This window comes from Accipiter gentilis, chromosome 19 (genome assembly GCF_929443795.1).
Source record: "Accipiter gentilis chromosome 19, bAccGen1.1, whole genome shotgun sequence".
In the NCBI taxonomy this organism is placed as follows: Eukaryota; Metazoa; Chordata; class Aves; order Accipitriformes; family Accipitridae; genus Astur; species Astur gentilis.
In genome coordinates, this window is record NC_064898.1 from 26,139,658 (window position 1) to 26,160,526 (window position 20,869).

General features: G+C 49.5%; 1 protein-coding gene across 3 annotated transcripts in view; it reads right to left on the reverse strand.

Moving 5' to 3' along the window:
* GDPD5 (glycerophosphodiester phosphodiesterase domain containing 5) overlaps positions 1–7,646 on the reverse strand; it is a 171,014-nt gene extending 163,368 nt beyond the window's left edge. The window contains exon 1 of one of the 3 annotated variants that reach the window (XM_049822955.1): positions 7,628–7,646. The gene's annotated coding sequence lies outside the window, so the exon portion shown is untranslated. Of the gene's footprint in view, positions 1–3,226; positions 3,446–6,182; positions 6,282–7,627 lie in introns of those variants that run through there. The other 2 variants (XM_049822951.1, XM_049822953.1) reach the window with 2 other exon arrangements.
* Between the last annotated feature and the right edge of the window lie 13,223 nt (positions 7,647–20,869).

Below are 20,869 nucleotides of genomic sequence, written 5' to 3' on the forward strand. Positions count from 1 at the left end.
ATATTTTTTGGCAGGCATTTTGATATTTGTGCAAAAGCTGGAAAACAGGGCTTACAAGTTCAGTGTACTAAGTGCAGAGCAATCATTCATGATAAACATAATTTGCATGTGAACAGGAACACAACTAAAAATAGACATTTTTAGAAGCCATAGGTCTTGCCTTACCTCTTAGCTTGAGAAATTCCAGGGCTCCTAACAAGCCCCAAACCATCCACAGATTACAAGGACTATTCAGCCATTATTACTGTGCAGATCTCTAAGCTCAAACAGCCAGCTCACGGCCACAAATGGAGAAATTGCAACCTGAAAAGCTTGAAAGAAATGGAGCAAATCACACAGCTGGATTTCTGCCTGGACACCCAGACCAGGACACAAGCGCTGCCTGTTTGCTGGATTTCAAACTGCAGTAGGTTTGACTGACAGTTTGAAGTCTCATCGTCAAGATTCAGGAATAATTAGTAGGTAGATTGACACCAAAATTCACACAATACCTGCAAACATAATCACTGCTGTATCAGGCGACTGCCTACAAAACACCACCTACTTGACAGCCTCAAGAAACTTCTTTTGGGGGCTGCTTCATACAAGAAAGTAGTTGGGTAAGAGACACACTGGTTTTGAACATACACTTCTTACCTTCTCCAAAAAGCCTTTTTTGTCTCCAAGAAAGGTCAGAGGGTTGGATGTCTCCTTCCTACATCAACAGTTGAGACATGCAGGAAATATTTTAATCCCATGGAAAGCATTAATTACCTCTTGGCAAAAAAACCCAAAACCAAACCCAGAAAACAAACACACACACAACAAAACCCACCCAACTATCAGAGTGACTTCACCACCGTGGTAAATCCCCATAAACAACCCGTGATGGAAAAGCACTGGGGACCTGAGGCATGGCCCCGAATATATCCCAGTTTTGCCACCATCCTCCAAGGTTTTGCTCAGAAAAGAGCTCTCCAGCCAGCACATGGGTTTCAGATGGGGTCACACACAAGGGACACCTTGGAAGGCCCTTAACACCAGGTTTCTGTCCTCGTGGTGAGGTCCTAGGAAATTTAGCAGGAGACCAAGCCTGGACATGAGCCTCAAATCCTCTCCAAGCTCTTAAATGACCCGCTCCAGGATTAGACCTACTTCCCAACAACCTCACGGAGCACTCGGTGCATCAGCCCACGACCTTCGGGTACCACGTCCAAACGGCTAGTCACGGGGCTGCAGCCACCTTCAGGTCTGAAAATGGAATATATTTCATTTGTTTTGCTGCAGTTCTGCTGTAGGCAACTGGACCGCTGACTTGATTTTAGACTCGGGCAATTTGATTGATGATTAAGGTGGCTGTCAACTCAAGAGATTCATCAATATGAGGTAAGTGGCCCAAGATATAATCTATTAGAGTGGCTCAGAAGAAACGCTTGGACATTGAAGGGTACAGCCAGTCCATTAGATCTTTTTAAATGCTACACCCAAAACACCAATTAAAGGAAACTCTGGGCTTCACCTTGTGCTATTTAAATCCAACACAAGATGCTTTCCCTAAGCAACCTGTGCAAATGTGAGCCTGAAACTCGACGCAGCTAAAAACAGTGGACAGCCAGAATATTTCCGCACTACACGTCTAACCTCAGGCTGGGGGAGGGAGATGTTTCTTTTCAGCTCACTAAGGGGGGAAGGGAAGCAAAATGCAGGGACCAGACACTTAGGAAGATACTGTACTAGTTACAGCAGAGTTTTAAGAGAGTTAAGAGAAATGGCAGGATTTTTTTTAAAAAATTAAAAATTAAAGGCAAGCTTGCTTTAAGGAGAACAGTGCAAGATAAAAGCTGTTTTAGCACAGTACCACATAGTAAATCTGAAAGTGAAACAGATCCTTTTGAGCATTCCCAGACAAGAAGAGCACAGACTTCCAGTCCATCACCTCCAAGTCCTCCAGGATCCAGCATCCTGGACCCCAAGCACCAGGCAAAGCTTCACAGAAAGCCTGGCTCCCGAGCAACCAGAAACACGGAGGACACGGTGGTTAGAGAACACGAGGATTCGGTTTTGTCATGATTAAGGAATTACGTTAAAACCAGTATAAGCTATTTCCAAGGAAAAGATTAACTGCCAGCAGGACTCCACACATATGTGGGAGCTTGGCGATGGAGCTGGCGCCCAGATTTGTGCATCACCCCAAGCAAGGTGCTGTTTGCCTCCCTCTTATCCCCATCCCATCCTTCATCCAGTAGGAAAAAAAAAAAAACAAACAAAAAACAAAAAACCAAAAAAACCAGCCCACTTCAGCAATACCTGGACCCACAAAAATCAGTGCAAAAAAATATTCACAAAAGGAACATTTTTCTGATCCTGCCCAAAGACCAGACAGGCAAAAGAGACGGAGCTCAATCACAACATGTAATGGATTCAGTATGTGAAAACACGCGATGCATCGAGATAGACACGAGCACAGAAAAATTTCCAATTGCCACCCAAGAAGGTCCTTGTTTGAATACCCTTCAGGGGAACACTCTGTACCTTGAAACCATTCCCTGGCAGAAACCTTATACAAATATTTAATTACATACAAAAATAAGGCTTTTTTTCAGGTTATTGAGCAACGACAGGATATTTAACCAAATATTCAGGCAGTTGTCCTGCCAGTATCTGTGGGTATTTTTGGAGGAAGCAGGGAGAACACAGTGGTTAGCTAAAGAGGAAAAAGCAGCAAAGCCAAACACCAGTGTGCAGCTTTTTTTTTTTTTTTTTGTGAAAGTCAAGACATGCATTAAAGTAGCTGTATCTAATCACTGTTTATAGAGGGGCTGGCAGGCAAAAGCAACTGCTATAAACAGTCTTTTAAATCCCTTTTCCCAGCATCATGCTTAGATTATTCCTACAAAGGTCTGTTAAAACACCGGCAGCGTACTCAGGGTAAGCCAGCAAGGAGCAGAGCTGGAAGGGAAATATTTTGCTTGGGAAAGAAGGGAGAGGGAACGAGGTGCCTGGGTCCCACATGCACAGTGGATATTGCACCCTGGATATTGCACCCCTGCAAAACCCTCCGGGACCCCTGGGTGGGCAAAGGCTGTCATCTCCATGTCTATTTTCTCACGGTTAGGGAAGCAGCTCGTTGGTGTGACACTGCCCTCTCCTGAGCAGAAGGAACCGCTCAGCTTCATGCCCAGCTCAGTACAATAATTTTGGGGAGCAACGACCCTGCTACAAAGAGAAAAGCCAAGACACCACTCACCCCACAACAGCCACAGCCGGCACCAGCAAAGCCCAAAGCACCTACAGCCTCCTTGCACCGACAGCACTTACTCTTTTTCTGCACAAAAGTAAACTACCTACCACCACTTGGTCTCCTTGAAGGACAATTATCAGCTGCTGCAGCCTAACGAAGCCTATTTATGGCCAAAGCCAAGTGGCTGCCAGGTGGAACCCATCACTTCATCTCAGCAAGAAGGTGCAAAGCATCTTCTTAATGGGCATTTTCGCAAGAAAAAGGAGTTGCAAACAAGCCTCCAGGGAAAGCATCTGCCTACACCCCATGTCTGTAGGAAAGCTGCTCCCAGGAGGAGCCCTACGTGCCCGTCCACGTCCAGCCCCAAGGATCTCCGTGTTAGGGATAACCACAACCTTCCCGCACAAGCCCGTAGCTGTACGGCAGCAAGGCCGGGAGTATTTCAAAGGTGCAACCATACCCTTTTATCTTCACCCTCGGGAAGACTTACAAAGCAAGTTAAAGGACAATATTCCCCGCAGGTGTGTCTGTTAAAAGGGGACCCAGAGCTAACTTCCACCACCTGTGAGCATCAAAGAGCCTCTACACAAAAAATAAGGTGAAGGAGCCATCTGCTACCGACATTTTGACCTCAACCTACGACACTATTTGCAACTGTGAGTTACTGTAACCCACACGTTATTAAAAAAAAAACCACCCTAAATATACTGATTTTGGCAATGAGCACTGTGAAACGCTACGGCAATTTTAATGCAGTTACTTGAGATCAAATATGCACGGCAGTTTACAGATAAAAGTACAACAAATAGTGCCTGGCCCTTGCAGCTGGTTCAGTATCTCATTATAATCTTCCTGGTTCATCAAAGTTATTTGTTGCCTTGCAAAAACTAAACTCTTCATCATTAATTCCAACCCAGCAGTTTCTGAATCTACAACCTGACACCAGATAAACTGATCCAACCAGAACTCATTTTCTTTGCGCTGCTCATTGTCTACGCACAAGACAAATATCAGTCATGCTTCGCCTTCAAGTACAGAATTCATCGCGGGGAAGAGCATAACGTGCAGAACATGCTTATTTAACAGAAAAAGTACAGCTTGACAGAGACACCCACTCTAAAATTAACTCTGCCTCAAAGCAGAGCTTACATTTGCCACTGAAGAAGCACCTTCTATATCACAGAGAAATATTCTGCAGCTAAATATTGCTGGGATATCCGCGTGAAGATGCTTCAAGTCTTGACGGAAGAAAATATGTTAAAATAGCAGGCTTTAAGGGTTCAGGATGCATCACTGCTCAGGTGGATAAAGGCTGTGTAATGTATTAATGGACCACTTTCTGTAGCAATCTGATGACTGGTAAACACAGACATGCCAGACAAAACCCAAGGCAGGAAATCCATTTACTTCAGCTTTTCCCCAGCCACACCTGCCAAGTGCAAGCTAGCAATTTATAAGAAGGAAAGAAGGTAGAAGGCATTTTATCCTGCATCACTGTGTGATCCAAACCCAAAAAAGCTCTTTAAGAATAAGCACTGGTCTAACTTTTACTCGCTAATAAGCAACGGTCTAAATTTCCTGGCAACTGGGAGCATCCCAAGGAGAATACAGCATCTGAACAGCATAGTCAGGTTTAGCGTTCTCCACGCACGGCATAACTTTGTAACGGAGAAAAACCTGTACGGGCTTACTGAGCGAGCGCTCGTTTTCCTTCATACAGGGACAAAGAGCCAGCAAAGAGAACTATAATTCAATTTTTTTTCATTTCACATGCAGCATGGTCATGACTGTTCCGATCATCTATCTGTAATCCCCTTCCAGCCCCAAAATAACCCTTAAGCCAACGCGATTACAAGTAATAATAGTGGCTGTAGAGACCCATCCCTAAAAACCCAAAGCATGGCAAGTTTGACAAAGCCAGGTTTTTTCTGGCTGAAGAATCCCCATTTCCATCTCGCCAGGGGTGAAATTTCACAGCTTCAACATCAGGAATTGCTACAACAGACCTTTTCCAGAGGAAGGCTCACATTTCGACTGCAACTCCTCAACGCCCAGTTTTCTAGGTGGTGAATAGACGGGACTTGGGAGAGAGCTTCAATAAAACAGCAATGAGATTATTTTTTCCCCTCTTTTCTCCCGAATTACTCCTTTTTCCGAGCAATTTCTTTGCCAAGCACCACGACAAAAGAATACCCTCGACGTTCACCCTTCTTCACCCTCTCTGCTCAGCGCTGGCAAGAAATTTGGCATCCTTAACGCAGGGTTTTGCTCTGGCCGGGGGGTGGGATGTCCCCAAAAGCCACCGAGGACATCCCTATCGCATCCTCAGAGGGTGCTAGAAGAGCTCGGGTGCTGGACGGACACAGGGTGCTCCTCCAGCCAGGCAAGCAGCAATAAATCCCTCTTGGGATTTTGCTGCCTCTGGATTTTAGGGTGCCGGACAACCCGGGTGTAAAGCCCTGGGGTGGCGGGACACTGCGGATGCCATAATTTTGAGAGCGGCGTGTAAAAATGAAGCGTTACCTGTAAAACAAGTAGGGACTAAAGGAGAAAAGGGGGTGGCCAGATGCACACCCTGGTAACTTGGGGGGGGGGGGGGCTGGAGACCCGAGAGGGTACCCCAGGACCTCTCCCCGGGTGGGTGCCCACCCGTGTCCCCCACCGCACGGTAGCACCCCGTCACATCCCAACTTTGCTTGGGGCGCTGCCTGCCAAGTGAGCCACCCATGGCAAGGAGGGGGGGGGGGGGGGGCACAGAGGGTAAAGAAACACCATTTGAGGAAAAGAAATACCTTTTTGGACAACGGAGCACCTTTGGGGGGGCAGAGCTGTCACACACCCAACACCCCACCCCCCCCTCTCCCCGGGGGGGCACCCTGCACCCTCCTCACCGGCCAGCCCGGGGGGGGGGGGATACAAAAGACCACCCCTTCCTCCCAGTCCAACCAGTCCAACCCTTTACCTGCTGCCGCTGGGAAATCCTCCAGGTCGCCCAGTCCCCAGGGAGGGGGACCCGTCCCCCGCCGAGCGAAGCTTTTCCCTTCTTCCCCACCCCCCCCCCCCCCCCCCGCCCCTTCCCCGGGGCAGCGATGCCGGCGGGGCTTCCCCGTCCCCCGGCAGAAGGTGGGCTGGGGCCAGCGAAGGGTTCGGGAAAAAGAAGGGAAGGGCTGGAAAGAGGGAGGTGACCCCACCGTGTGTGTGTGTGTGTGTGTGTGTGTGTGTCCCCCACCAAGTCCCCGCAAACCCGACTCGGCTCCGCCGCCCGCTCCCGGGAGCGGGGCGGGGGTTGGGGCGGGCGGCTCCGCCCCGGACAGCGGCAGGAGGAGGAGGAGGAGGAGGAGGAGGAGGAAGGAGCAGGCTGCACCCAAAGGCTTGGTGCTCTCCTTCTTGGGGGGGGACCCTGAGGGGATGAGTCTGGCTGCGAGCAAACCTCGGAGGGGGGAGACATCCGAGGGTGCAGGTTTTGGGGGGGGGTCCCTGCTAAAGGAAAGGGGGGGGGGGGGCACCCCTGGCAAGGGGAAAATGTTGCCTCGCCCCCCCTTCCACGGTGCTGCCCCGAAGAGGCATCCCTGGGAGCCCCAAGGGGCTGGGAAAGTCGTGGGGATTGGAAACATTGAGTACCTCTCCTTTGGCCTTCATCCACCCCCATCTTCCTCCTCTGGACCTGGGTGTCTGGAAATTGTCCACCCCGGGGAGCAGCGTGTACACACACACACGCGCGCGTGTGTGCGTAAAATAAAGAGCTAAGATGGAAAACCTCCTCAAGTTAGTGCAAATATATGGCCCTATAGGGCCCGGGCTGCCGTTAACCGGGCACCAGTAAATTCCCGCTTGGCAGCGGGGAGCGGAGTGGTCACGAGGGAGAATAGCCATTTATATTTCTATTTCTCGGATACTTATATTGAAGGCAATCGTGTCTCAAAGCCCGCTTAGGAGGGATGTTTTGCATAGCGGGGTGTTCCCACCTGGGTGGATGGAGGAGGATGAAAAGGGTCAGGTACGGGTTTGGGGTTTGCAGCCTCCCGATTTCTCCTGCTCCCGTAAACGTGCCCTTTCCAACACACCCATCATTTATTTTTCCTTCCACTTTCATCCTCTGCACTTGGTCTTACATTAGATCATGATCTCCCAAGTGTGTAGGTGCACCACGGGTGGGTTCCCTGGACCTGATCTACACGTTATGGGCATCCTGGCACAGGGTCCTCGAGTTGTAGCAGTTTGGGGAAAGGGTGAGAGTTTTGATGTGTCTACACCACGCTCCGAATTTGTTCTCGGCATGCTGCACCAGCACGGATGAAGCAGGGCGAGAAGGCTGTCCAGGGCTGCCCAGCACTGTGGACAAAACTGAACTGTATCCCTTGGTGTGAATTTTTCGCCCTTCTTGATGCAAGGTGGCAAAATACTTACCTGAGAGCAACGGATCCCTTTCCTTCTGCAAATTGGCCATTTTCCACCGTTTTGGCCCATGCTCGGAGCAAGTCCTGGAGGAGTCCATGGTCCAAAGGGTGCAAAAGGAGAGGATGTGCTGTCGAGATAACAAGCGAGTGCAAGACAGATGCCAGGCTCATCTATACCGAGACAGACAAAACCGATAGCTCGCTAGCAACTGGCTCTGTTTTCCTAAGAGGTATAGAAATAACCCAAGAAGCTGCACCCACCAGCAGGGAAACCTCACCTGCAGGAAAAGACTGGAGGCGAAAAATCAGAATATAACGTCTGATCCAAAGTGACGAGCCCCAGCCCCAGCAGAAGAGACGTGGGCTTGCGTTACAGGCAGCGTTACAGGCAGCGCAGGCAGCGGTCCTGGGAGCTGTTTGCCAAATGCTTTTCCTTACAGTACTGCTGACGGCAGGCATTTCAAAATCAGAAGTCTCTCGGAGCTGCGGTTATCTTAAATCCTGATGAAAATAGATCCTGTGGGAGCATTTTATTTGCCACCTGGTTGCTGGGTCCATTGCAGAGCTTTAGGATGTGTTTTCCCGCAGGCTCGAGGGTGGATGTGCGGGGGGGTACGGGACAGATGCAGGTATTTCGAGGCACAAAACAAAGTCGTGACCGTAGGTCCTTGTGACTTTGCCAGACTTTAAACACCGGGGATGAAATTTTACATGCTTGGGTGTCTGCCTAGGGATGGTGTCCTTTTAATTTCAACAGAAATAGTTCAGCCATTTGTAAGATCAAGGGAAAAATATTTTCTTCTGGCACCAGGAGAAAATATTCTTCTAACTCATGAAGTTCCAGAAACACTGCAGCTGCTCCTAACGTCAGCCAGTAATTTGCATTTTAGCATCCATTTGCTGAGCAAGATGCCTCCGAAAAGAATCGGAGTTTGCACATTTTCAGAATATTTCTTCAACTTGGCCAGTTGAATCTGACACAGGCTCCTGCCGGGGATGCAGGGCTGGGGAAGGTTTCCTTTTCAAGCCACCTCCAAGCAGCTGTGAAGAGAGGAAAGAAAAGCAGAAAGACCGTCTTTCCCTCCCTGCTCGCAGCACTTGGGCTGCTAAAGGCCGTGCGATGTCAGAAAAAAGTCATGGAGCGGCCGACGGAAGGAAATTTCATATGAATTTCAAGACAGCTTCTAGGAAAGTAGATGCAATTTTGGACTGGGAAAATTGTTTTCAGATTTAAAAGTTTCTTATCCCATGCCTAGAGCCTTGAATGTTCAAAGCTATTTTAAATATCTCCCTTCAGCATGGCTAGGATTTCTGCTGTTCTCATTCCTCACCGTATATCCCCAGCCACATTCATTTCAAAACGATGCACCTATAAAACCCTCATTAAACCCCTTTGTACTACTGTGACACTCGCAGCGTGTGATCACTTTTTAAGCTGCTCCATTAGGACTCAGCTCAGTGCTGAGGCTTTAAACCAGGGGCGAGTTTCAGGCGTAGGCAGATTTCACACCACATCCTGAAAGCATTTTGTTATACCCTTATGGAAGGGAAAAATTGGTCCAGAAGGGAAATTTTCGTTTTCTGGCAGGGAAATAGGAGACTGGAGATCTGGCGACACAGAAGGGCATCACGTGCAAAGTCTTAGAGGAGACGGCGCTTCGGGATTTTGGGTGGGGGACGGTGAAGGAGATGCTACAGTTTCCTGCGGGAGTGGGAACAGAGGGAAGGGGGTGAACAGTCCTTAACCACAGCATCACCCTCCTCCAAGAAAAAGTGGGGTTTCACCCCCTCCGTAGGTAAAGGAAAACCCCTTTTCCTCCTTCCAGGCTCACAGGAGGGAGGTCTTTGCTGGAGCAAGACTTGCCTGAGCCCTTCCGATGACCCAGCCGCAGATCTCTTTTGGTGTCACGGGATATCTTGTTCGTCCCCGATATGTCAGGGCATTTTGGATGTTGGTTTTTTGCATTTGGTGCTGTGCTGAGGGGTGGGAAGGTAACTGTAGGAAGGTTTGGGAAACAAGACAGGGTATGGCGAAAGCACAGCAGATTCCTCCATGGCTGCCTTTTTGGGGAAGAGCAAGGAACATCTGATTAATCGACAATGTAGCCGATGCCAGATCGGGACGGAGGGCACTGAGCAAGGCTTGGAGATTTGCAATGCTGTCTCCATTTTGCAGAAGAAGAAAACGAAGCACGAAAAGAAAAAAGCAAGGCCAGACTTATCTAGAAGACGTCTGGCAGGAAGCGAGCCAAGACACGTACGTCTGTCTGTCTGTCTGCCCGCCTGGACGTGGCCACGAAGGCGGCGGGAGGTAAATCCCTGTCGTGGCTGCCCCGTAGCCCGCAGCATCCGACCAGCCCTGGGCGAGGGGAAGGAAGCGTGGTAAGGGACACGCTATTGTTTTGCCCATGCAAATACTCGGGGAATGCAGGGCAAACAGGAGGGAGATCTGGGCTTTCCTGTGTTTGTGCAGCGAATATTTTCATTAAGGTGCTTTTTCCTAACTCTTTCTCCGAGGCCTTTGTGCCTCTAATAAGTGTAAGGAGGGTGTTGATTGCAAGCGTCCCCTTAGGCACAATTATTTTACCGTAATAACATTTACAGGGAGAACTTGCAGAGCTATTTTGCTATTACATCCTCTGTATTTCAACCCCTACTTCACTTTTTTTTCCTCATCGGTCTGCCCCAACAAGCCTGTGCAAGGTTTCCATCCCTGCAGCAGGAGCGGCGTTGGGCTTGTGAGCCCTGAAGAGATCATTGAGGGCGAATATGTGAATGTTTGATGTTACCCAGCAACTAGAGACGAACATATCATTTGTCCGCTAAGTCAGGAAACACTTTGCCTGTTTGCACAATAGCTGTGTTTGCCTGCTCTGTGGTAGGTTAACCAGCAGCCCCACAACCCTTTCAGGAGATAAGATGAATGTACTTAAATAGGAGGAAAATCACTGCCATGGATTATGGCTGCAGGTAAATCAGGTCCCAGGCACCCTCAGTCTCCCCAAATCACTGCACTGAAATCTTCCAGTGGGGGGGAGAAACTGTGACCATATCGATGGTCCAAAGAGTCGTGCAAAAATAAAACCAAAAAAAGGACTAATTTTGTCCTGGCACAGTCTGGAAGAGAGATTTACAGTCAGTGCCCTGCATCCCTTTCCCACCGTCAGAATAAAATACTTTGTGGCATGTCATCAGTACAAAATTAGCCCTGAGCACATCTTCACATAGACCGAGCGGCTGGAAGTCAAAAACAAAGTCAATTGAGAAGACAAACGAGTATTTTTTTAGCTGCTAGGAGAAATGACTGGGGAAAGTGATAAACAGAAGCAGAAGTCTCCCCATTTGATGTCTTTATTGCAAACTAGATGCTCCTCCGCTGCAGGGATGGTATTTAAATGTAGGCTGGTTTACATAAATAAATGCAGGTATGACGTAAGGTGTATTATTAGGTCAGTCACACGAGGTATTTCCTCTTCTTTCATGTTTGAAAGGTGTAGTCAAGCCCTTGAACAGGCAAGTGGAGTACACCTGGGCAAAGGTTAACCAGCATTTGATCATGCTGTTGGCTATCACAGCTCCATCTCCCCACGCGACCAGCCTCTCTACCGCCATCCTCCAAATCATTTCCTTGGGAGCAAAGTATGAACCTTCCCAGCAAGTGACTCTGTAAACTCAGGAGAAAAGATTAAGGATAAAGCTGGCAAGGTCCAAACAGTGGGTTGCAGGAAACATAGATTTTCAGGTGGGCAAAGAGGCAACAAAAGGATGGAGGAGGGGGAGAGGTTGGTTGTCAAAAGATGAGAAGATCTGGAGGAGCCAGGAGGAGTCTTTGTGGTGATGGTGGTCCAATGGCAAGGTGAGGGATGTCTGTCTCCATCAAGCTTTCTCAGGATGAAGAGCGCCCTGTGCCTTCCTTTCGCTCTGAAGCCCTAAAGGATGTTGCCCTATAGCAACGCCTTATGCAGACAGCTCCTGGACTGGCACCACAAAGGGTTTGGTTGGAGAAACGTGGGTCTGAGCAGTCTATCCACAGCCTCCTGGGTGGAGGTGAGGTGGGAAGTGGTGCACGGCCTTGTGCAGACGTCTTAATTGACAAGGACAGCCATTGCCTCAAAGGGTACCCACAGCTGAGTTGGTGGCAAGTCTCAGTGCTGTATCCCAAGCTGTTGACCTTTAATTTCTCGGCATTTTTTCCCCCACGAAATACACAATTGGAAGTAATGAACCCATCTATAACCCTCAGCTCCTGCCCTCACTATGGTGATTGGGATAAATACAGGTTTGCTACAGGGAAAAAAAATAAAAAAAAGGCATGCAGTAGTACAAAACCCCATATTGCCTCATTACCAAAGGTCTACGAGTGCTGGAGACATTCACGGCTGTGTTCAATTAATGGAGAAGTAAAATAAATATCTGGGTGCAAGTCTGGACTAGTGGCTCCCCTTCCAGCTCGGCTGCGGGGCAGGGAGTCAGCCCAGGCGTCTCATCCCCATTCGCCTATGGGCTGCAGCTGGCCTCGCTCACGAAACACGTGCCTGTTGACTACAGCCACACGTTGTTAGCAGAAAGAGTCCATCTGGTGTCCACACGAAGATGTTTGAAGGAGGGACGTATATTCTCTAGTGGACAGAAAACCAAAGTGACTGAGCACACTGACCCAGCCCGCCACACTCGTCGCTGGGATGCCCTGCGTGGTGTTCCCAAGACCCCTCTGTGCATCCTTTTGGTACCAAGGAGCAGTTTCCATCTCCTTTCCTCCCCTCTAGCCGCACAAACCAGCATCACGCAGATGATGAGATTGGACAGGTCTTTGGTCCTGCTACTCCAGCCTCAGTGCTCAAGGGTCAGGAGGACGCAGCCAGACCACTCCGAGATGGTTATACACCACATCCTATATGAAAAGAGATTAATTAAGGTCATATTGAAGCTCTTTGCTCCTGGAGGGGAACATCTAGGCACCTCCAAGGATCCTTTTCCTCCCTTTTTTGAAGCCATTAAACCAGCATCCTCCTCACTATCTGGCGATTCCCTGAATGACGCTAGTTTAAGGGAGGAAAATCCAGTCCTGAATATATAACTGGTGGAAAATGAGACAATTGCAAGCCTGCAACTCCTTTATTGAAATGTGCATTTAGCTGTAGGTGGGAATAGCTATCCACCCACTGCCAGACTGTGTTTAGATATATCGTGAGAACTCCAGGGCACGTAGGGAATGCCATCTCTGAACTAATGAGTCAAAATGACTGTGTTTAACAGTGTTTTCTAGATCCTAGATGTGGCCCACTTAAGAAACAAATGCGGCTGAAACAGCAAGGAAAGAAATATATTTGTCATCATGTGAAGCAAGAGTTCCCTGCCCTTGTGTGAAGGAGCTTTACCAAAAAACGCTTCTGATACCATCTGGCCCAAGGAGTCGGAGAGGATGAGTATGAGGGCCAAGCCTTGCCTTCATCGAAATCACGGTGGGTTTTGCTGGAGGAGCTCCCATCACATCCATCCTGGAAAGCAAACCCCAGTGTTCTCCCAAGAGCCGCTCACCGGCTTCCCTGTGCAAACAGGGCTGCATTGTTTCCTTCTGCTCCCTGCCCGCCCGCCCCTTCTTTTCTCTTAACCGAAACATTAATCAGAGGCTTTTCGATGGTGCCTGTGTTCTGCGCCTGCACATCACCGAGCACGGGAAGGTCTGGGCTCACGGCTTGCGTTCCTGATGCCAACAGAGGAATCTATCTTTATTGACAAAAAATGATCGATACAGCTCCCTCCAGGAGGACTTTCACCTGCTCCAGCCTGTGCAAGGCTCTAGCCACATTAACAATGACTTTGGAGGTGATGTTTATATATAAACACAGATAGGCACACAATCAAACCTTTCATAGATGTGCACTGGTCCAGTTAATATTCAACAAAACCTTTGGGTGTTATCTCTCTGTTTCTGCAGACCGAGAGGAACCTATCACATTCTTCTCATAGCTTCTTTGCAGGTAGCTGAAATAAAATCTCTTGCGAGCGGCTCTGCCACAGACCTGACCTGTATCCCTGAACAAAGCCTCTCTTATTCAGCGAGGCAAAGGGGAACATCGGTTTTCTGATTATCTCCATCCTGGAGTTTTTTCGGCTGGACATGCAGGGTTTGAAGGTCCCTGTTCGGTGACCCCATAACAGGGGCTTTATCTGCAGGCTGGGATGAAAGACCCATCACAGCCTCTGGCTAAGTCTGTCTGTGATGGAGCGTGTTTGCACAAACAATGCCGAAATTAAACCCCTGGAGTTCAAAACCTCATTGTCTGAAAAATGCTATGTGAATTCGTTTCCCCCCACCCCTTTCTAATAAATCAGCAATGTATTTTCTACCTGTTACAATATAATGGGGTTCTACGTGATGTTGTTCCAGGGGTTTATATAAATTTAATCTGTAAATTGCTTTTTGATGGGTGAAATACAGCGTGCGTGGGGTGCGTCTGAGTTCAGTTGTCCAAGCATTAGTAACTATGCACAAACACACTCCTCTGCTAAAGTCAGATTTGCAAAATGCTAAAGGCATTTTGGGGCATATTTGGCCCATCAGGGCCTTAATAGAAGATGATCTTGGACAGATGAGTCCTCCTTGCAGAACATCACCTGTGCTAGCCAGCGTTTGGGTGCCCTGGGCTCATGGAGAGGATTTTATTAAGCAGAGCAGAGTGGTCAGCGTCAGAGCTGAAGTTGCCTGAAGGTTGGGTGCACTTGAAAGGTTTGACATCCCCTAAAAAAACCCACTTGAAAAGCAGGACCACTCCCCTCTTCTGGTGCAGAGCGTTACAACCTACCGCAACGACTATTAACCATAAAGCCAATGAATCGGTTCATGTAGAAAAGATAAATGTAGGGATGGATGAAGGGGGTCACCCTTCATCCTCCAAAAACTAGTCTGAGCATAGCTGCGGAGTTGGACCCCCGGTTCGTGTGTCAGAGCCAGGGAAGATTCAGTGCTGACGTGGTGGGAACTGGACAAGCGGTGATTCAGAAGCAAGAGTGAGCAAGACCCTGCGTGCAGCCGCCTGGGAGGACATGCGCATGGAGAGAGCGTGAGCACCTTAAAATAGCTGGAGGTGAGTCAAAGGGCAGAATTGCCTGTGTGTTGCCCGTCCGTTCCTGGAGCAGCTCAAGATCTCTGGCCCCAAATCCCCCACAAAGACCTTTTCTGGGAGATTTCTAGTGCCACGTTAAGAGCTGAGATCACACAGCTCTTCCCGATGCCTCGCTGCTCCGTTTGCGTCACGAATGTGCCACGCTCACTACTACACGAGTTTATCTGTGTGTCCAAGCCCGGAGTCCTTAGGCAACGTCTGTGCTCTCCTAGATGAAATCAAAGCCGGGTGTGAAATAGCAGGAGGAAGCAAAGGGCCAGGACACAGCAAGGATTTCACTTCTGCAACCCAAGCTGTACTGGCAGAGCTCCCGCTACCTCCTCATGGTCACCAGCAGCGAAACAGTCCCATTGAACTGGGAGCACTGGTTGGGCCAGGGCTGAGCCAGCACTTTGCTGCAAGGGCTCCTCGTCCCTGGGGTCCTGCGGTGCCAGGGCAGGATGAAACAAACCCAAGGGAGTTTCAGCAATTATCATACAAATCCCTAGGGATGCAAGACAGGCAGGATGGGTAGGGCTGGCTGCCTGGCCGAGGAGAACAGCGGCTATTCCCAGCCCGTGGTCAGAGCGGGGTTGGGCAAAGCAGCGTCAGAGCATCCTGCATTCCTGGGGCGGGAGCACGGGCTGCACCCCCGGCTGTGGGGCAAGGCAGTGTCTTCTGGATGGATTTTGCTAGCCTCAAAGATGGAAGGCATTTTGCCTTCATCTCCTGGACTTCAAAAATCCATCAGTGCCCATGACACTGGGACACGTTGTGCCGGTCCCAGTGGGAAGGAGGTAGTGATGTGGGAGCAGCATCCTTCTCTCCAACCAGCTCAGGCTGAGCTCCGTGGAGGAGATGTGAGCAAAGTCAGTCCTGGTAGATTAAATTAAGTCGGGGGTCCCCATATTCAATGGAGCAGGTTGTCCTCGAGGGACAAGCAGGAGGGCACTGCAGGCAAGACCTACGCATCCTGCCATCACTTGTGCAAATGAGTCCAAACCATCTCCCAAGCAAGGTCTGGGCTCAAGCTAAAGATGTCATGGCTAGTAAGGCCCAGGCAAAAATCCTTCGAACCAGGTTTGTAGAAACCCCTAAAGTGCACATTTTGGCCCATTTCATGCCTCGCTAGCTCAGCTCGGCACCTCGCTCTTTGGCAGAGGGTGGATCCCAGGTTGGGTACGTAGCTGCCGTCCGAGCGGCTCTCGCATGGAGAACCTGTTGGTCTCGTCTTGCTTCCAGCTTCCTGCTCAACCTGCCAAGAGCCGATCCCAGGAGGAGCCATCTCAGCTGGGCAGCCTCCTCGTCTGCTGGAAGCATGGTGACAGCAGAGAAACGTAATCAGCCTCTCCTCCTTTCCTCCCGGGACCAGACCTGCCCTGTCTTCGGCTGGTTTCATCTTGAGTTTCCCCTCTTCTTCCTGGCCTAGGAGGCTTTTTCCTGCTCCAAATGCTCTCGGGCATTTCTGATGCTGTAAATACACCTCTTTATCCTCCCGTCGCCAATCCTCCAACCCAGAAGTGGTTGCATTCCACTGGCAGACACCCCAAGCCCCGTGTGGGGTTAGCAGCCACCCCAGCAATCACTGCAGTCCTCTACACCATGGGGGGACCGGTGCAAATTCACTCATTTTCAGCAGCACAGCAAGGGCATCTCCGCTCCTTGGGGCAGATTTCCCCTCCTGATTTACAGGACAGGTCGGAGAGGCTATGAGATATTTGCTTTGAACATGAGGTAACGTCTGGGGTGGAAAGGTTACAACAAAGATGCTTCCAGTATTTATGCTAGCGAGACCAGCAGCCACCAGCAAGCTGTGCCGGGCAGCAGTGTTGTAATGAGGAAAGCAAATATTATGTTATATAGGTTTAATGAGCTGCTGCTGCTTTTTAATGCTGGGGCCATCCAGAGAGAAAAGCCTCCTTAAATAGTTGGGATTCCTCCGACCAGCATAGGGATGAGAGGAATAATATTTGGGAGAGGAACACACCCCAAATAACAGCATCTGCGTGCTGGGTGGAAAGCAGAGAGCAGCCGGCATCTCCCAGCCACAGATGGTTCCCATCAAGACGAATTTTTTTCTTGTTAATCCCCAAACAAGCTTGAGATATATTTTTATTTCAGAGTTAAGTGAAGAAAAAAAGAAACTCCAACATGACCCCCTGTTGTTCTGGCCTCACTCCCTGTTTGGCCTCTGCTCTGAGCAAGCACAGAAAATTCATTTCATGTTAAAGGCAGGGCCTAGCAGAGACCCTGAGACCAAAAACTCCTGAGGCGGTTCTTCCAGCTCTTCTTGACCTGGAAATTTATCCCATTCAAGCTGGAAATGGAGGTGAAAATCTAAAGGCAGGACTACCTCACTCTATTACTGAACTTAGTCAGAACAGGGAACCTGAAAGGAGTATTGAATTTTGACAAGAGCAGAAAAGTCAGTCTAAATCTCTTTGGGGTTTGTATCCATCATGCATCCGTGGCCTGCTTTTCAAGAGGAGGAGAGGGTGAAGAGAAAGCAAGCCACATACGAGAAACTAAATAGGTTAACTCCCAGGTAGGACGAAGGGAGGAAGATCTTCTGAAGGAAGATCTGGCTCTGCCATGGTGTGGATGAGCTCCCACCGTACCTGTGGGGGGAAAGATCCCCCTCACTGTCCCTCCTGAACCTGTCATCATCCTAGGGGCTTGGTTTTTTCCCATTTTATAGCTGGAAGAAAAGAGAGAGGAAATCAAAGGCTTGATAAAAAATAACGAGGACTCCTTCAGGCTGGCTGTGAGGAGCATCCCTACAGCCAGCAAGTGCTTGGCAAGAGAGAGGGTGATTTGGGGCCGTATATTTAAAGCATTGGTGCACTCTGTGCTGTTCATCGAGGGACCGATGATATTCGGGTGTCTGTAGGGTGTCAGCAAGGGTCTCCAGAGTGGAGGACCTGCCCGTGCTGCAACTCTCACCCTAAAATCTTAAACCTACTTTAAGCCTCAGGGGTAAGTCCTGAGCTAATCCACACTGAAGCTATCACATGTGCTCGGGAGCATCTTCACCTAAAAAAACCAAACAATGATACAAACTGCATCAGTGGGGGGACTGGGAATTAGTTATATTCAAAAGACATCCCAAAAGCCCTGCTTTGTGGACTTGCCAGTCATTCCTCCACAGCCTCCCTGCCAGTATGCCATGTTGGATGGCACAGTTCCCCAGACTTGGTGTGATGGAGCTACCAAGACGCATCCCTTGGCACGTCCCAGGACAGGTCTGCAAGAGCAGCCATGGGTTAGGGATGCAGCACACCTCCCGAATGATGAGCTGTGGGCCGTCTGAAAGGATTCAGATGGAGGCAGGGCCAGGCAATAACCTTTCCTCATGGGGGTGACACTTCTGGTCCATGGTGGCCCTACTAGAAGCAACCCTACAAGGTGGTGACCTGCCCTTGACAGCTCAATGGGTTTCATTAATAGGAATTTGTTTTCAGAAAGATCTTCTTGGGACATTTACACCCCCAACGAGGCTGGGCATCCTCCCCTTCTCTCTGGCATCTCCCTGCAGTGACTCAGCACATGCGAACGCTGACTCATCGCCATCTCCCAGCAGTGTCGGACTTCCCACGCACTCCAAGACAGGGTGGTGGGAGGAGGAAAATGCTCCATTCGCCCTCCCCTCTGCCTTGAGGACACATCAGAGGGCATTGCAGACACATCAGCAGGGTGGGGAAACTGAGGCAGGCTGGGGCAGCGCAATGTACAGAGGTAGATAAGGTCACCTGGTCTGGGAGTTGTTGCCCAGCATGGGAACGGGTTGCCAACCGTCAGCTGGCACACAGTGGGACCTGCCCTCCAGGACGTGCTCTTCTGGCTAAGGAGAAGGACCAGCGATAGGTTTAGGAAGAAGGATTTGCAGAGGTGAGGAAGAGGATGGGTAAAGCCAGGGTTGGTGTCTTGCTTTGGGGTCTGCAAAGGGTGGTGGCACAGACCTTCATAAAGTCAGGGAGCTTGGCTACACAAATCACAGTTTTCAGCAGAGACATTGGGAGATAATTATTCCATAACAAGGATAAAAATAAGTGGTTTCTGCAGCAAACAGCACCACTGAAAAGGCTGCCAAGCTCTCAAGTCTGTGACCACCCACTGCAAATCCTACTGGAAAATTAAGGAGAAACCTGCATTCGCTCACAAGCAATGAGGTGGACTGCTGTCCTGGAGATCTGCAACGTAAGTGTTCATCCAGATATATAATTGGTCATCCTAAAAAAGATATTCCCTCATGCCATTGCAATTTATGGGGGACAATGCTCTCTGACCTGTTTCGTATGTGAGTCTGAGCAGATGAACAAGATGTTCCCTTCCTGACTGAACAAATAAGCTTTAGAAACCATCCCAGGTATTTCACCCAAAAGATCCCTTGATGAGGGCATTTTGTGCAGTCGTGGTCCAGGTGACTGCTACACCTTCTTGCTGACTGTGACGGGCCCTGCCACATCTCAGAGAGATGACCCCAGTCTCAAGTTTCCCAGGGCCAGGGCTGTATCTCGTTCATTTACATCACATTTGGCTTTTCTGCTCCACTAGTCCTGGGCAATGGTCTGGCAGTTGGCTGTGCATGGCTTGGGGCCACGGAGCAGTTGCAGCGATGGGTCCATCGCCCTTCTTCTCCTCCATAAACCACTCTTGCCATCCGCTCCCTCCTTCTCCATCTCACACGGGCTTCCAACAGCCCAGGAGAAACCTAAGAGAGGCCGGGATACGTGCAGCAGCAGACAGAAGAGTCCTTTCCCTGCCGCTTTGAGAGGGCAGACCTGGAGCTGGGACCCGTCTCCAGGAGGTACCACCACGTTATCCTCTCAGCACCAAACCTGGGCTGCCAACACCAGCTGGCCTGGTGGGATTTCTTCAGCAGGGTGACTTCTAGCCACGTAGCAACCTTTCTGCCTTTGGCTTTCATGCCTAGTTAAATACTCTGTTAATTATGGTCTTCTGAATTAACGACCCCATTAGGAACTCCAAAGTGTCTTACTTGGAGGTGAAGCCTCCAGATTTACCCATGTATGACCATCCTTTCAACAGCTTCTCTGGAGCATTCTTCTGCCACCGTGGGTTCGGTAGCCCATTGTGGTTTAGATGTCCTTGGACTAGTTTTAGAGGGAGGAATGTTCTGGGCACATGGTACAACTGAGTCAAACCCAGGAGAGGCTGTGGCCATAGAGGCTTTCTGCCATGTAGATTCTCTAGTGTCTCATAAATAGTTGTGCTTGTATTCAAGCCTTTCCCCCATGGGTCTTTTATAACTTCTCTCTGCCTGCTTGGTTTCCTAAAGCTTGCAGGCTGCTACTGCCCATCGAGTGTGTCTGAAATCGGCTCCAAAAGTGCTTTGGATGGGACAAAGAAGCAGAAAGTGAGCCCACCTAAGCCTTGTTTTCCCTTCGCAGCAGAAGCAGAAAAGATGTGCAGTGCAGCCCCCGTGCCCGTTGCTGGCCACTAAAGATTACAGGCTAGTCCAGAGCAGAAGGACTGCAGGAGTCAATCCCATTTAAGCCTTTCTATTTAAAGGAATAAACTACCCAGGAAAAGCAGCCTAAGATTAGAAACTCACAGGATTTCCTCACATTGCAGCCATCAGCCAGAGATTCAGCCCCGGGGGGCGGTTTATTATTCTCCCAGTGCATGAATCCTGCACCCCAGCAAAGTTAAGCATGGATTACGCTCTGCAGCTCCATCACAGAACCAAAACCCACGCTCAAAGGTGGTTTAATGCTGCTCCCTGTCTGCCTAAACCATCTCTGGTATTGCCCGATTGACAAATAGGTTTTTAGGCAGGAGTGTTTTGACTTTGGTGGAGAGGCGCAAGCAGGGAATGTTTCCTACAAGCGCATGCAATGGTTTGTTGCTCAGAAAGAGACCCTTGTGCAGGAGGATCTTGCAGAAAATTTAATGCTAAACAGAGCGGGAACCAGAAATAAATGCAGTGGTATGATTGCCTCCCACCGTCGGCAATAACAACAGAAACACGGGGAGGTGGATGGTGCGTTTTGCTCGATCTCGAGGCAAAACGCTACAAAGGTAAATGTGAAATGGAGGAAGAGCTGACAGGGAAAAGCCCAGAGGCTCGGAGAGGTGGTCACTGCAGGGGTAAGGAGGCAGAGGGGTTTGGTGCGGCTCCAGAC